Below are 17,755 nucleotides of genomic sequence, written 5' to 3' on the forward strand. Positions count from 1 at the left end.
TAATAGCAGCAATTTTTTCTAAAACTGGAATTATCCAAAGCATCCCCACAAGTTTACTGCAAACATTAGGGGCCCAGCCATGGCCAAATGAAGGGCCAAGTAACTATGAGGCAGAGTATCCTCCAGAGGAAATCTGGAGCCCCAGTGCCAGTGGGAAAGTCAGAACCAAGTTCTTTTTTTTTTTTTTTTTTGAGTTTTTATTTATTTATTTGACAGACAGAAATCACAAGTAGACAGAGCAGCAGGCAGAGAGAGAGAGGGAGGCGCAGGCTCCCTGCTGAACAGAGAGCCCAATGGGGGACTAGATACCAGGACCCTGGAATCATGACCCGAGCGGAAGGCAGAGGCTTTAACCCACTGAACCACCCAGGCGCCCCGAGAACCAAGTTCTTAAGAGAGAGCAAAGAGTGTTAACAGGGAGTCCAGTCTAATTCCAGAGGTACAGAGACAGAATGAGGAAAAGGATGGGAGCCTACGATTAAAGATCAGGTTGAAATGAGGTCGATGGAGTGGGAAGGGACAGGACTCCAGGGGAGCACTATTCACCTTACAAAGTCTAGTCTAAGGACCAGAGCATCCTGGAATTGTGCAGTGCACAGGCTGCACAACTAGTCATGGTGACATGACCAGGAGTGAACAGGCATCATATAGCAAATTAAAAAACGTTGTTCTGAATGGCTTGGAAGTGTCTGTGACTCACCCACATTGGTCAGTGGCTAAATGGTACAAGATGCTACAACCTGACTTAAAGATGAGGTCCCAGCAGACACAAGGTCTATAGTCCTTGCTAATTTGTAGGCTTACACTAATCCATGGGTTTAAAGGTATAATTATTTGAGGTTGTTACATTCACAAGTATGATTTTAGTATCTTAAATGCAAAACAAATCCAAGAAAGAATGTGTAGGGAAGTATCTTTGAGATATTAAAACATCATTTTAAGTCCTGGAGTCTCTCCTTCCTAGCCAAGCCAGCCCTACTGAATTCGTGTCATTCACTGTATACCTTGGGAAGGGGGAGCTACCACCACTCAGGTCAGAGAAGTCATAGATGCAGTTTCAACATGAGATTTTTGAGATCCATAAAGAGACAGTAGCCTTGAAAAACAGGTTTTATTAAAAAAGAAAAAGGTTTTCTAAATTCCAAAGCTTCCTTTTTGACATCAAGAGCAAAACTTAAGATCTTAGTCCAGATTTTACTATAAACTGCATGTAAAGAGGATGCAAGATCTGATAAATTAGTTTTTAGTGGAGAAAAAAATAAAGGTGAAAGTGGAAGGCAGGAAATAGTGAGTATAAGACAACAGTCTAGGTCTCCAGGAAGGAGAAAAGCAACCCTCACCATGCGGGGTTAAAAGCCACTCTAGACGTAATGTGAAGGTGATCCCTCGGTGTCCCAAGTTGGTGCCCCAGGTGCAGAAGAGACCAGCACTTTGGAACAGGAGCAGAGGGAGGCTACAGCAGAGAGGGTGTTTGTCCTGTCTATGCTGGGGAGCAGGAGAGCCAGTGTTTGCTGGCAGGGACTTGGAAGTGCTGAGAATCAGTCGACACAGACTCTGGGAAACTTAGCGTGGAAACAAGAAAAGATCATGTCAGCAGCTGCAAACATAGCTTGATGCCAGAGCTAGACAGACAAGACCTAGCCCTCAGCAGAGGCCTCCTGCGCACCAGACAAGACCAGTCATGCTGCAACCATTCCGAAAAAAGCTCTGGAGGGCCCGTTGATGATGGAAAGGGGACAAAGTCATTATAGAAAAGGGTATCTATTTGGCTTACTAGAACCATAATATGCACATTGTAACCTGCTACTGCTTTATAATGGAAACATATGAGAAAATGTAACTGTTAAAGAACATCTTTCCCAGTGGCTGCTTGAAAATGGCCCAGCTGTAAAACTACCTTAGGTGTCCAACTTGAGCTACCCAGCCCCATCTAGTTACTCACTCTGCAGAGGGTGGCCGTGTCATCCACGCTCATGCCTCCCTGAGAGCGAGGCAGCTCCCAAGAACAGCTGTTGGCGGTGGGCGGGGTGGAGGGGAAGCTCCGTATTCACTCTGACCTGTACCTTCACAAAGGCTTTGTTTTCGTCTGGTCAGGCTTATATAACAAATACCATAGATCGGGGACTCAAAAACTCATCATAAAGTACACACATTTCTCTCTCAGGATTCCGGAGACTGAAAGTCCAAGACCAAGGTGCTGGCATAACTGGGCGCTGGTGAGAACCCTTTCCCAGCTTGGAGAAGGCGGCCTTCCCACTGCGTTCTCGTGTGGCAGAGATCGTGTCTCCTGTGTCTCTTCTTGTAAGGATAGTATGATGGTTAGTTTGATGTGTCAACTTGACGGGGCTCAGGGATGCCCAGATAGTAGTTAAACATTATTTCTGGGTGTGCCTGCGAGGACGTTTCTGGAAGAAAATACCGTTTGACTCAGTAGACTGGGGGTTCCCAGATGAAACAAAAAGGCGAAGGGAGAGTGGATTCCCTCTCTCTCTTCTTGTGCCGGTATGTCCATCTTCTGCCCTCAGACACTGGAGTTCCTGGTTGCTGGGCCTTGAGACTCCAGGAATTTCATCAGCAGCCCTCCGGTTCTCAGACCTTCAGATCAGACTGAATTATACCACCAGCTTTCCTAGTTCTCCAGCTTGCAGATGGCAAATCATGGGGCTTCTCAGCCTCCCTGGCTCCACGAGCCAATTCCTATAACAAATCTGTAATCTGTAGGAATCTACATCACTTTCTTCCTTTTTATCTACCTACCTATCCTCTAGGGTCCATTTTTCTGCAGAACACTGAATATAGGCACTAACCCCATTTAAGAACGCTTCACCCTTGTGACCTAATTACCCCCAAAGGCCTCACCTGCAAAATACTATCACACTGGGGATTAGGGTTTCAACAGACGAATTTTAGGGAGACACAAACAGCCTATAATAGGCTTTGAGTAAAAGTACGCCACAGCCATGAAGCAAATTCCCAGGAGTCCTGTGAAGTAATCCAATCTGGCTTCTTGTCCCCATCTATCAGAGGCATTGGTGGACTGGTGGCCACGTTGGCCCAGTTATGAAGTGGGAAAAGAGTGGGGACCTCAGTCACCATGGTAACCCAGACAGCACCTTTAATTTTCAGGCTGTGAAAATACAAAGCAGGCCAGAAATAGATGGTGGGCATCCTGGGGTGAAGGGTGCCCTTCAAATTTTCCTAGCTAACTTGGATAAAAGTGCCCATGCTGCCCATTAGCAAGGATTCTGAGGAATCTAGCGTTCAATGAATGCATGTTGAGGACACTTTCGAAGGTCTTTGAGCTTTTCAGATAGAAATGTCATTTCAACATAAGGTATCTTATTTTCAATTTCTTGGGATTAATGGATAGGGACCAGAGATTTCCTACATGTTTTCCTCTAATTTCCAAAGTGTTCATTATTTAGGGGGGGAACAGGTACTTTCTCTTATATTGTTCAGGGTTACTTGTCTGAAGAGTTGTATCGTCACCCCGAAGAAGCTATTTGTGGCCTGCCTCAGGCTCCTGCCCCGGAGAAGGGAAGGCCTAAGCCAGCAGAAGAATCTAAAACAGCAGCTGCCTGGAAGCAGTGGTCCTTTTGAAAATGGTCTTCAAAGTCCCAGGTCCATAATGGGGAGGAAGAGAGGGCAGAGAGAACACTGAAAAGGAGAGTAATTAAGAACAAGGATTTTCCGGGGCGCCTGGGTGGCTCAGTGGATTAAAGCCTCTGCTTTCGGCTCAGGTCATGATCCCAGGGTTTGGGATCGAGCCCCACATGGGGCTATCTGCTCGGCGGGGAGCCTGCTTCCCTCCTCTCTCTCTCTGCCTGCCTCTCTGTCTACTTGTGAGCTCTCTCTGTCAAATAAATAAATAAAATCTTTAAAAAAAAAAAAAAAAAGAAGAACAAGCATTTTCCTCAGTGGCATTAGTTCTGTTTCCCCGACTTCTAAAGCTGTGCAAACGTACCAGTTTGCTTCTCCGCTGAGCGTGGCAAACAGTGTATCATGGCTTGCCACTCCTCCCACCACCAGCTAGACCCCTAGGTGGGGAGACTATAAATAAAGTTAGTGTCCTAACCACGACGTGTTTGAGAGAGAGAGCACTCTTCATAACTGTAGTAAGAGAGGGGTCAACGACCTATGGCACGTGGCCAAATGTCCCGCCACCTGTTTCATACACCTGTGAACACAGCCGCTTTCACTCACTGGCCTAGGGTCTCCGGCTACTTTCACACGACATCAGTGACGTAGCTGTGACAGAGACTGCATGTGGCCTCTCAACCCTCAAAGCCAAAAATATTTACTCTCTGACTCGTCACAGAAAAGTCTGGCAACCCCCGTGTTGTTGATTTGGGGACTACATTTTGAGAACTATGGGTATAAAAGACGCATATCCACCTGCAGAGGGATTTCTGGGTTCCTAAAAAAGCCCTGTTCCAGATGAGCACGACCGAAGTCAGCCCCAGATGCCCTCAACAGAATCTGCCCTTCTCACAAATTCTGGTATCACCCTTCACCTCTGTTTTGCGGGGCAAGTGGCATAATACCTCCGCAAGGCCCAGGAGGTGGGGCAGTGGTTTAGAGTGACAGGACAGGGAAGAAAAGTCCTTCCCCACAGCAGAACCTAAAGTTCTGTGACTTATATACAGATCATAAAGCCAACATTCCCTCTCCCCCTCCACTCCCCAACCCCCACCAAATTAAAGTGTTAGGATTTCTCTCTTCCTCTCCCACCCAGCCTCCCTGTGTTATCCTATTACAATCCCAAAGCAGAACCTGGTAATCCTTTTAACGCTGATTCCATCTATATGCAAGTCAGGGAGCACCCGAGCTTTGCCCTACAGCTCTTCTTTGCAGCTCTTGCCTGGGTCTTGCTGTAACTTAACTTCAGGATAATCAATGGCAAGAACTCACTGGTTTTTCTGTCCACAAACCAAGTGAAGAGGTCCAGATGATGACGGTAATGATGGTGACGATGGTGATCATTTGTAGCAAGCATTTAAAATGTGCCAGACACTGTTCGCATTCATCCATACAATTCAGTGAAATTGGTAGTGCTGTGGTTATCAGTTAAGACAGAGCAACTGGACCTAAGAGTGGCTGCCCACAGAACCTTGTTATGGGTTGAATTGTGTCCCCTCAGATTCATGTGCTGAAGTCCTAATCCCTGGTATCTCAGTATGTGCTATTTGCATATGGGAGTTTAAAGTAGTAATCGAGCTTAAATGAGGTCATTTATAAAAATGGGAAATTTGGGGGCACCTGGGTGGCTCACTGGGTTAAAGCCTCTGCCTTCGTCTCAGTAATGATCTCAGGGTCCTGGAATCGAGCCCCGCATCGGGTTCTCTGCTCAGCGGGGAGCCTGCTTCCTCCTCTCTCTGCCTGCCTCTCTGCCTGCTTGTGATCTCTGTCTAATAAATAAATAAAATCTTTTAAAAAAAACGGGAAATTTGGAGACAGACACACATAGAGGCAACGTGAAAAGATAGAGGGAGAAGATGGCCATCAACAACCCACGGAGAGAGGCCTGGAGCAGATCCTTCCCTTGTCGTCCTCCAGAGGGGTTAACACTACCAACACCTTGATTTCAGAATTCTAGACAGAACTGTAAGACAATATACGTTTTTTGTTTAAGCCACCCAGTCTATGGGACCAGCAACCCCGACAAACTAATACAACACCCAGTTGGTATTCAACCCAGGTATAACTGACCCCTACCAATGGGCCCTTTGGTCAATAAACATGACTGCCACCTGGCCAAGAGGGTAGAGCACCTGCTCCAGTTAGGTCCTGCCAAGACCTGGCTGGAACTTGCAACCAGTTCTGGCACCAAAGCGAAAGCCATCGAAGATGGGAACACTGGGGCCTGTTGCTTCATCCATATTCCTCACCCCTCACCCATCCTATCCATCCCACCTCACATCTTCCCCTTTCTTCATGGTGCTTCTCCCACCTGGTTCCTTGGGCCACTGACAGCCACCCCATTTCTTCCAGTCTCTTCCTCCATCCAGAATACCCTGGAACCTTTCTTTCCATGTAGATAATCTCCTCTGCTTCTCAGCCTTTCTGCTGAATGCATTGTCCAACTCCTGCTTCCCCATACTCCCTTCACCCAAGGCAAGAAGTCATAGCAGATAGGCATCCTGTTCACAGTTGCTGCTTCTAAGACATCAGTCTTCCACCCTTGGCCAAGCTTCTCCTCCTCTGACACTCCCAACATCTACCATACCCAGTATTCCTTTTTCTAGGCCATACCCACCTCCACTGAGAACTTTAGCACCTGCCATCATCTTAGGAGATTTCAACATCTATGGTAAGGACCTCATCCCATCTAACACCCCAGGTTCAAATTTCCTCAACTCCCCAGGACTCTTAACTCCACTCTCTCCCCCCATACTCCAGCCTCACCCACTTGAACCATGCCACTTCTGACACTGAAAAATCATGGCCTCTTGCCCTTCTCTGCCCAGTTGGTGGCACCACCATCCCCCATACCAACTTACCCCTGACACTTCCTCCACTTATTCCCACATCCAGTTAAGATCCAAATCCCACTGAATTTATCAGCTAAATATTTCTCTTACCTGGCCTCTCTCTCAGCCACATTTTTACCCTCACTGTCTTAGGTCATGCCTGCACCACCTCTGTCCTGGACTAGTGCAATAGCTGACTGCCTGTTTGACTCCAGTCCTGTCACCCTCAAATCTGTCCTCTGCACCAGCTGCCAGAGTGGTTTATCTGAAAATGCAGACTCTGGTTTAAGATTCCCAGTGCCGGCATATAACCAAGACCTCCCCGATAAAGTCTGAGCTCCTCTCACAGTTTATAAGTTTCCACAACCTGGCCCTATCCATGTTCCAGCCTCGAATATGAAGTCCAGGTTCATCAGAAAACCTGACCTTGACAAAGCATCTGCAGCTGCCTCACACCTCCATGTTCAGGCTTCTTGGTACCATTTGCAGCACCAATGGAGACCTGCATACCATGTGTCTAAATATTAGCATTTCTAATCAAACTAACAAACTGTCCAATACATGTTTTCTCTTTTTTAAGTGGAGATATAATTCACTTTTATAAATCCTCCATTTTAAAGGGTACAAGTCAGGGGTGCCTGGGTGGCTCGGTCAATTATATGACTGCCTTTGGCTCAGTCATGATCCCAGGGTCCTGGGATAAAGTCCCATGTTAGGCTCCCTGCCCAGTGGGGAGCCTGCTTCTCCCTCCCCCTGTTCATGTGTGCTCACTCTCTCTCTCCTTCTCAAATAAAATCTTGAAAATATAACAAGAGGGGCGCCTAGGTGGCTCAATCGGTTAAGCGTCTTACTTTAGCTCAGGTCCTGATCTCAGAGTCCTGGGATCAAGCCCCACATTGTGCTCCCTGCTCAGTGGAGAGTTTGCTTCTCCTTCTCCCTCTCTCCTGCCCCTCCCCCAGCTTGTACTTTCTCTCTCATATAAATAAATAAAATATCTTTAAAAATAAATAATAGGAAAGTGTGCAAGTCAGTGGTTTTCAGTATGTTCTCAGAATCATACCACCATAACCACGATCTACTTCAGAACAGTTTTACCACTCTAAAAAGAAACATATCCATGAATAGTCCTTGCCCATTCCCTTCTTCCAGAGCCCCTGGCAACCTCTAACCTTCCCGCCTTTATGGATTTGCACGTTCTGGACCTGTCATGTGAATGGAATCATATGGTATGTGACTTTTTATGCCTAGTTGTACTTAACATTAAGGTTTTCAAAGTTCATCACGTGGGAGTGTGTGTCTTTATTCCTTATCCAGCTGCATAATATTCCATTATATGAATACAACACATTTTATTTATTCATTTGTCATTGGAGGGATATTTCTGCTGCTTCTACCTTTTGGTTATTACAAAGCACACTACTGTGAACGTCCACATACAAGTGTTTGTGTGGACATGTTTTCAATTCTTGGGCACATTCCTTGGAGGGGACTTGCTAAGTCACAGGTAGCTCTGTGCACAGCTTTCCGCAGCAGCAGCCATGTGCACCCTCTCACACCCTGCCTACAGTGCATGAGGGCTCCGGTTTTTCCATACTCTCACCAGCACTGTTACTGTCTTTTTTATTTCAGCTGTTCTAATGGCTTCAAATTTTTTTCCTCTGGCCTTGACAAATATGTTCATAGTAACGGGAAGACTGGGTTTGTATTTGGAATCATTGGACTTCTTGGAGTTTAGGAAAAACCATCCTGTGTCTCCCAGCCCCCAGCTTGCCACTCGCTCTCCCCTGCTGGGTTTGTCCTGTGCCACAGGGCATCTCAAGCCTGTGTGTGGACAGTCCAGTACCAGCATCCAAGCTCCATCCATACACCTCCTGATAGTTGCCTCCTGGGCTGGAGGTTTGGGCATCCGTGATAGGGCCTGACCCTGGAAAGAGGTCATGGAGGACACCTACACAGGCTCTAGAAGCAGGCTCGGGGCCACTGGAACACGGAATTCTGGGCTCCCAGAACCCAGAGCAGTCTGGGAGATGTGAGCTTTGCATGAGCACATCCCTTTCTCCATGGTCTCCTCATTCCTTGTGGGAGGAAAGGGGCTGGAAGAGGGCCAGACATGCAGTGCCCAGTTCAAGAGCAGCTTCCAGCCCATGTCTGATGATGGCACACTCCATGTTCATGTTGTCACTTACTTCTAGAATGCTCGGCCTCCCTCGAAGATCCTCAGTCACTTTTTTTTTTTAAGATTTTATTTATCTGAGAGAAAGAGGTCATAAGTACGAGGTGAGGAGGAGCAGAGGCAGAAGGAGAAGCAGACTTCTTGCTGAGCAGGGAGCCTGATGTAGGGCTTGATCTGATGACCCCAAGATCATGACCTGAGATGAAGGCAGATGCTTAACCGACTGAGCCAGCCAGGCAGCCCATCCTTAGTTATTCTTGAGATACATATATCATATGGGAAGCAAGCCTTCCCTGACACCCCTCACAGCATGCCAGGCACAGCACCAGGCCCCGGGGTTGTAAAAAGCAGTAAGACGCAGTTTCTCCAAGAGGCAGGGAGCCTGATGGTAGTGACATCCAAGTAAATTGGCAAAGTACAGAGTGATGAGCACAATGATCAGCGTATGGCTGGGGTGCTGGGGGCATGGGAGAATCACCTCATCCAGCCTTGGAGGACTTGAGGAGGGTGTCCTAGCACAAATGACCCATAAGCTAAGACCAGGAAGGCAGGCCATATTTAACCAAGCAAGAGGGAATGCCCCTAGCAGCAACTTCCCCAGTGTTCTACCAGTCAGATTCTGGTAGCAACAAACGTTGCTGTCTTTCTGCCATCAGCGTTGAGAAGCACGCGGTGCAACTGTAGAAGACGAACACGCCAGACGCTTAATGCATTTCATGTATGACAGGTCATATTAGACATGCTAATCATTGCCCTTAATGCCCCCACCCCTTTCTGGGGGAGTGAACCTTAACCAACTCCCCTGTTGCCTGCATCTCTGTTTCTAGTTGGAAGAAGGGGAAGGCATGGAATGTTCACGTGCTGACTGGTGAGTGACCAGGGGCCAGCCTGGGAGGCCTTGAGGGCTGGGTGACAGCAGTTAGGAGAAACTTCTGACATGAATGGAACCAGAGCCGCAATATCATAAGCTGACCCCCAGGCAGACTCAGGAACTCCTGAGGACTGAGCGACTGCTGAGGTGAGCCTACGCACCTGGATGTGACCCTCGGCCAGGAGCAGAGACCTCTGCCACAGCCCCCACTCTGGATCAGGATCAGAGTGGGGGAAAAGAGATTCCCCAACCAGTTTGTTCCTTGTAAGCTGCTCTGGTGGGAGCTTTGCTGCTGACAATCAAATCTTCGGCTTAAATTTGATATTTTAATTATCTGCACATTCTCTTTATTTGATTTATTGTCCAACTCCCAATGTTTTCAAATCCTTTTTGCAGTACACAGCAAAATACAACTCTGTCTCATACCTTATTTTGTAGGTCACGTTCCTTGGGCTGTTTCAATATAATAGTATTTGCCAATACAGAGCAACTTTTCTTCCTGCATGTTGTCTCCATGCTCTCCACTAGAGGGAGCTAGCGGGTCCTGTTTGGACTTGCTTTATTGGCTCCACACCTCGCTGCGTCTAAGCAGGCTGAAGGTGAAAGGTTAAAATGTTTCAGACCTGGTGTCTGTAAACCATACTGACCCTGGCTGAATATTCTGATGTATAGCACTCTGAAGAGCACTGGGATTTGGGGGAAACTTATCTAAAGGGAATAAGAAACGAACCTCTTTTCTTTAAAAATGTGAGATCTGGGGAAAATGGGGGAAAAAAGTTTCTATTGATTGCAGTGAATAATACCACTGCCTGTATATATGTTAATTGAACACTTTTATTCTGAAGGGTATGATTAAAAAAAATAAGATAATTCCATGTGGCAATTATAAGTTGATAGGTATTTTAATGGGCCACTTAAACCTTATTTCTAAAGTTATTTTAAAAATATTAGAGCATGGGGGCGCCTGGGTGGCTCAGTGGGTTAAAGCCTCCGCTTTCGGCTCAGGTCATGATCTCAGGGTCCTGGGATCGAGCCCCGCATCGGGCTCTCTGCTCAGCAGGGAGCCTGCTTCCTCCTCTCTCTCTCTCTGCCTGCCTCTCTGCCTATTTGTGATCTCTGCCTGTCAAATAAATAAAATCTTTAAACAAATAAATAAATAAATAATAAAAATTAAAATATTAGAGCATGTAAGTGATTAGGTGACTCATTCTGTGTTCAAGAGCTGTTTCTTTGGGGGAGGAGGGGAGAACCAGATTAATTTATTTGAAGGAAGAGTAAGGAGATGTCTCTTGATGCCACACGAGGAAGCTTTCTGAACACCAAGTTAAGGAGACTGGGAGTTCAGACAAGGAGTTGTATAGACCAGTAGGAAGCTTTACTTGGTGGCAGTGTCGTGGATGGTCTGGAATGGGCCTCAGAGATGGATTAGGTGGACAGCTCTGGTCATCTGGGAATTGTAGAGTGATAAGGGCCAGACCTGGGCGACAAAGGAGGGGAAGAAAGGACACATATGTGAGGCTTACGACAGAGCAACCAACAAGACCTGGTGACAAGACTTATGGCAGAACGACTGACAAGACTGGAGAGGCAGAAACAGGAAGGGACGGGAAGCAAGCCAGAATACAGACTCAAAATGGGCTGTGGCAAACAGGCAATGACAGTTCACTCTGAATCCGGCACCTCGACTAATCTCTGTAGTTTCAACACATTCACGTTCCCTTAAACAACAACAGAACACACATGTGTGAAATATTATGTATTTTATCTGTAGGCAAGGCTTGTTGCACAGGTCACACGCCCCTTGCAATAACTGCAGCACCTTCACCCCACCCTGGGCTCCTTGGCACAGAACCTGACGAGTGTAAGTGTGATGGTAACGAGCCACGTTACGCTGTCAGTCCATCAGCAGCAGCACTGCTCTAGCTCTCGTGCTCCAGTGCAGTGGAACTGGGGGCCTCTCCCTAGGTGGGCTGCGGCAGGGCTGGGACAGGTCCAGGCAGCCTTGGAATCCTAAGCTTTGGCTTTTTTATCTTCCTCAAGCCTGAATTGCTCCTGGTGAAACAACCCTTCCAGAGCCCCTGAGCTCTTGTGGCTCAACATGCAATCGAGGGAGGTTAAAATGACAGAACTGTGAGTGACCCAGATGATTCTCCTCCTTCTCCAGAGCTCCCTTGCCAGGACACTCTCACTGAGCAAGACTTCCTGGGGCCGGATGTGGGGGCTTTTCTGAAGAAATCTGCAGTCAGCTGTGAATAATCACTGTTGAGCAAGAGAAAGAGCTCTGGACTCTCAGTCACATCCGAGACAACCTCAGTTACTAACAGAAATCTGCCTGCTGGAATGAGAAGCCCCACGGTGAGAAACCAGGAGGCCTTTGGAACAGCATCACAGGCCGGCTGAACTAACGAGGACAGAATCAGAACGGGACCCATGGGGGAGGGGTGCTCACCCACCCCACTCCCCATGCACAGAGGCTTTTGCTAAGAACAAAGGCCACCATCAGGCACCTTCACTGATGCTGTGACAGGAGATGCACCGTCTCCCTGGGAGCTTCCAGTCTAGGAGAGGACATGAGCCCCAGCAGTCCTCTTGTCTCTCCCTAACTGGCCTTAGTCATCTGTTAGCCTCCCACTTAGCCAAGCACTGTGTCTGGCACACAGGTGATGCTCCCAAAATCTTTGCGATTCTTATGCCTAAAATGCAAAAGGCAGTCATAAGAGGAAGAGAAGGTGCAACTCCTATGCTTCGGGATCCATTTACTACAGGGTTTCCCAAGAGTGACACTACTGATCTTCTGGGCCAGCGACCCTTTACTCCGGCTCTCCTGCATATCGAGGGCTCTCTGGCCGCATCCTTGGCCTCAGCAGCACGCTCTCTCAGCTAAGATAATTGAATGTTTCTCCAGCCATAGTGACATATTTCCAAGGGTAATGTCACCCTCCTTGGGAATAACTGGTTATTCCTCAAAATTATGGCCGTTAAGTCATCCCATGACCCAGTCCTTCTTCTAGGGGTTTCTGGGATTTCTCTACCTTGTTTCTATGAAAAACTCACGCTTCTTAAAATCTGGTACCTCAGAACCTTATTCTCCTTTCAATATGTGAAACAAGTGACATGGTGACTGAATTCAAATTAAATTGGATTTCCGATTAAGGAAATAGATGCCAGTGGTTCCCTCACCCATACTCACTCCTACAGTTCTTCTGTCGCAGAAACTACCTTTTCCAACAGCTGCTACAGCGAGCCACTGAGCAGTTGAACTGCAGCTCAAGGCAATGAGCTTGCTCCCACATGCCAGAGAGACAAGCTCAGCAGAGTGGTACATGCCACCTTGGGAAGACGCCTACTCCTCCCAAGACCCCAAAGCCGTGACTTGAAATGGTGAGGACTTCAGGTTACATCCAAATCTAGCCCTGAAACCACTTTCCAAATTTCTATGTGTCCCGTGCCCACCTTCCACTGTAAGGACCATCCTAAAGATCCTAGAGATGTGGGTACATGACCCAAAGCCCCAAACTCTGATTTTCAAACATCTTTCATTGAGATCCACTGGCTGACTGTGGGAGAATCACTGCAACATAAGCCCATTCTTCTTCTACAGGGATGGAGAGAATCAATGGAGAGAAAGCACCATGGCCCAGTAACCCTGGTCAGCTGTAGAAGCCACACACAAGCTCCCCATCAGGTGTCCTCTGTTGTTCTCCACTCACCTGAGTTGACTGTGACACAGAGACATCTCTCAGACCCTGTCCCAGTTCCCGGCAGTGAGTCAGCTCAGCCCAGTGGTCTAATTTAATGCTTATTCACAAATTATAATTTTAGTACAATAGGGCACAGCTTTAAATAAGATTATGAGAAACCCACCCACCTATGACACGCCAGTAGGCTGCTCATCTCCCAACTTTGGGTGGACATTCTGTTAGTCATAGAGAAGCATCTGGGCCCAGCTCACTTGTCTCCCTGCTTTTTGTATCTCTAGACATTTTACCAAACAGACACTGAGTCAGAATAAGTGGGTTTAGCAATTAAAATCTGTGTGGAGGCTGCCTTGAGAAGCATTTGGTGGATTTAGAAATAAATATTCCTCCACAGCAAATCAAACACTCATTGTAAAAACCTGAATGTAATATGCATGAAGACCAGTTCGAGCTGAAATCTCACAGCATAATCTTTTCCTCCTTCAACAAGGAACACAAAGGACCTCCACTTGCTTGTGGGGAAAGCTGAGGAATTTAGAGTAGAACTGTCTCTAAGTACAAGCAGCAGTGAGATTCTGTCAAAGGAAGCGGCTCTGTGCTTCTGAATAAGCACATTTCCATCAGGAACCTTGCTGAGCCATGGAGTGCCCCCAGGCAATGTCCCACCCACCAAGCCTTGGGCATTAAAATGAAATACAGAGTCCGACGATATGAACACACCCGATTTCCAGTCCATATCCTCCTCCAGTCTCTGAGGAGGACTTGGGGCTGGGATGGTGCTGCATTCTGAAAGCCCCTGAGAGGCCAGCAGGGGAGACCCTCTGCAGGCCCTTCTCTTGGACCGTGAGGGGAGGAAAAGCCGCCTTCCGTAGCACGACCACCTACAAGCCCAACATCATGCCTGGAAGATGTTCCTCTAGGACCTTTGTCTGTGTTCTCTCCACATCTGTTGTGAGAGCCAGTGCACCTCCTATAGCTACCCGCTAGCTCTGACGGGAGTTGGTGAGAGCCCTGGCCCAATAAGACTAAGGCTCATCTTCCACTCACACAAGGATCACTGGATATCTCTTTGATAAGGTTCCGGGATTACAGACTGCACCTCCCACCACCCAGCAGCTGGTGCCAACATCTGCCACCCAGAATCCAGGAAGACACACACACACACCCCCACACCCCGCCCCCCCCCCGCCACACACACACACACGATGCTTCATTCCAGAGCCTGGCATAGCCTCCTCCAGGCAGTGTGTGCAGCACCCATCTGAGTGTGAGGACTGACAGTGTCTGATAGAAGAAGGCTATAACAGGGGCTCCTGCCATAACAAAGCCCATCACTGCACCTGTCAACCTTAAGTGAGGCTCTCTCATTTCCCCACCTAGATGTCCCAGGCTGTCCAGGGCTGACAGAGGACCCATGCTAGGACTGACTCCTGCTCTTGGAGCTGTCTCCATCATACCCTAGGATGTTAACAGCAATACACATTTAGGTCTCCAATCTGAAGGAGTCCAGGCCCATGGTGCTTAACATTTTTAAGGTCATAGTCCCCTCTGACAAGCTGATGAAAGCCAATGCTTCTCCCCGCAGAAAACTGCACTTCCACAAATAATCAACCATACAATTTCAGGGGGTTCAGAGGACCCTTAAAAACCAACCCCCAAACCACAAAAATCCTCTTTCCTGGTTATGGAAATTTAAAGTGCAAGAGCATTCCCTGCTCCCAACTAACCACTGCATACCTGCCCTACTCCAGGTAACACAACCAAACGATGTCTTGAGTCGGGGTAAAGCAGCAATATTATCTAGACTGGCCAAATGTTAAGGCCACATGTAGCAGGCAATTTCTAGGTGCCTAAAATGGGCAGCACCCCTCAGCAGCTGCATATGAGGGACTCATCCAGGCCAGGCCCCCAGTAGGTTCAGAGAGGTAATGTACCCCTCTTAGCAAGACACACCAGCTGCCAGGCATGACTGCTCATGTCCCTAAGTCCCATCAATTGCTCCAAGCATGGCTGAATGGAGCAAATGCAATTCTCTAAACTAGTAGGAACAGACTACAACCCCAAAGCATTTTCTGAGAGAATTGTTAGAAATATGGGTTCACTTTGTTTGCTAACTAGGATGGCCTTTGTGTTCATTTGCCTTTTGACTTCCTCTCTGGAGTAGAAAACAAGCACGAAAGTTTCTGGAGGCCCAGTCCACCTGAATCTACAATGGAATTCTAGAGCACACTAACTTTAAGGAGCATGCCTCTATCTCCTGACACAGCTAAGATCTACGTGTGATGAATAACAACCAAAACTTAGATCAATATGGAACTTGACCACTGATAGGATGCTATCTTGACTGTGGTCACATAAAACTGAGAAAACCAGCAGTTTAACGTCTGTGTCTTAACGTCAGTTACTGAACAAACTTAGTGAGGTCATTAGAGGAGCAAGCATTCAGGGAGTGACTCTTCTGTGCCTGGCACTGTGTAGAGCCGTGGAATGAAGGAGGTGAAAAAGGCAAGCCCAGTCCACAATGAACTCATCATCTGGCAGGGAGGAGGGGAAGGCATATGATTAACTGGAATAACAATATGGTAACTGCTTTACCAGTGATATGACCAAGGTGCCAAGGGACAGAGAGCAGGAAGTGAGTAATGCTGAGGAAAGGAGAGGCCAAGTCTCAGGGGGCTCAAGAGGGGTTGGGTCAGGGGACTGTGGGCAAAGGGCATGGGGTACGCTGAGACCCACCGGGTGACATTGTGGGAACGAGGAACTGGCTGCTAGGCAAGCAGACACACAGGATGTGAGCCAGAAAAGGAAGGTGGTAGCCAGATTATGAAGGCCTTTGTCATCCATGAGAAGTCACTAAGAGATTCTTTTCATGGAAAAAGGATACAGTCACATTTGCACTGCAGGAAGATGGCTGTGACAGCAGCAGGAAAGGTAGAATCCACCTGGGGGAATCAGGAAGCAGGAAATAAAACAGAACATGCTGCATCAGTTTTGGTCAACAATGAGGAGGCTAGCGTTTCAGTTCTAGAAGACCCTCACAAAGAAGCCCTCATACAGAAAACCAGCAGGGTCTGAAGACGTGTTGGATGTCGAAGCAAGGCAGAAAGATAAAAACAAAGTGCCTCTGCGGTTTCTAACTTGGAGCAATTGGTAGACCGAGACTCTTCAGAGAGGAAGGAAACAGGACAAAGAATTGGTTTGGGGGATAAGGAGTCAGAGATGATGAGTTGTGTTTTGGATAGGTTGGTTTTGAAGCAGCCAAAGGACAGTAGGTAAATTGCCTGCTAATGATCGTGTCAGAGGGCTGGAAGCATAAAGCATGAAGGAAAGAGACAGGAACTAAGGATGGAACCTCAGAAACACGAATATTTACGGGGAGTTCAAGGAAAGACGAGCTAGCAGAAGAAACTGAGGATGAAGAACTAAATGCAGGGTGTGGATAAGACATCAACCCAAAAGGAGCAAATGTCAAAAGTTCCAGCAAGAAGACCCAGATGGAAGTTCTTAGGTCAGGCAGCTAGGCATTCCTGTCTGATTTTTTTAATTCAGCAGAATCTCCTGGGATTGGGAATGAGGCAGAACATTTATACTACTCTTTAGAGAATATTGGCGAAGAAGGGAAAGAGAGAGGCCACACACCCTCCCCGTAGAGCAGGTGATTTTCTGCAGTGTGTGATTTAGCATGTGCCAGGTCACATGGCCCCACCAGACTCACCACTCCTATTTGGATGAAGCTGCAGAATGGGGCAGGTACCCACAGACGCTGAAGTCCACCCTGGCTGTTGCTGAGACCAAGCACTAGCATTGCCAGATATTACTAGTTAAGGACTTCAGTGGTCCTGAAATGTGGACAATGATTACTCAGCATTAGAGGGAGGAGTTGAGGCTTCAGTGGGCAATAGGAAGAGAAGGAGTATTCCGAATGGATAAAGAAGATGTGGTACACATATACAATGGAATACTATGCAGCCATCAAAAGAAATGAAATCTTGCCATTTGCAATGACGTGGTTGGAACTAGAGGGTATTGTGCTGAGCAAAATAAGTTAATCAGAGGAAGACAATTATATGATCTCTCTGATATGAGGAATTTGAGAGGCAGAGTGGGGGGGTTGGGGGGCAGGGAGAGAAAAAATAAAACAAGATGGGATCGGGAGGGAGACAAACTGTAAGAGACTCTTAATCTCACAAAACAAACTGAGGGTTGCTGGGGAGGGGGCTAGTGGTGGGGTTATAGACATTGGGGAGGGTATGTGCTATGGTGAGTGCTGTGAAGTGTGTAAGCCTGCCGATCCACAGACCTGTATCCCTGAGGCAAATAATACGTTATATGTTAATAAAAATAATTAAGTATAAAAAAAAGGAGGAGCATCTCTAATAAAACACAAAACCAAAAATGAAAGTGGCAAAGGTTCTACGGTTGGTTTTGATGATACCAAGATGACATTCTGGGGAAGTAGGCCTGAGATCTCAGACACCACCAGTGAGGATTTAAATTGGCACAACTTTATCAATAAATAACCAAACAAACAAAACTTAAAAGA

The sequence above is a fragment of the Meles meles genome, chromosome 15, assembly GCF_922984935.1.
Source record: "Meles meles chromosome 15, mMelMel3.1 paternal haplotype, whole genome shotgun sequence".
Classification (NCBI taxonomy): Eukaryota; Metazoa; Chordata; class Mammalia; order Carnivora; family Mustelidae; genus Meles; species Meles meles.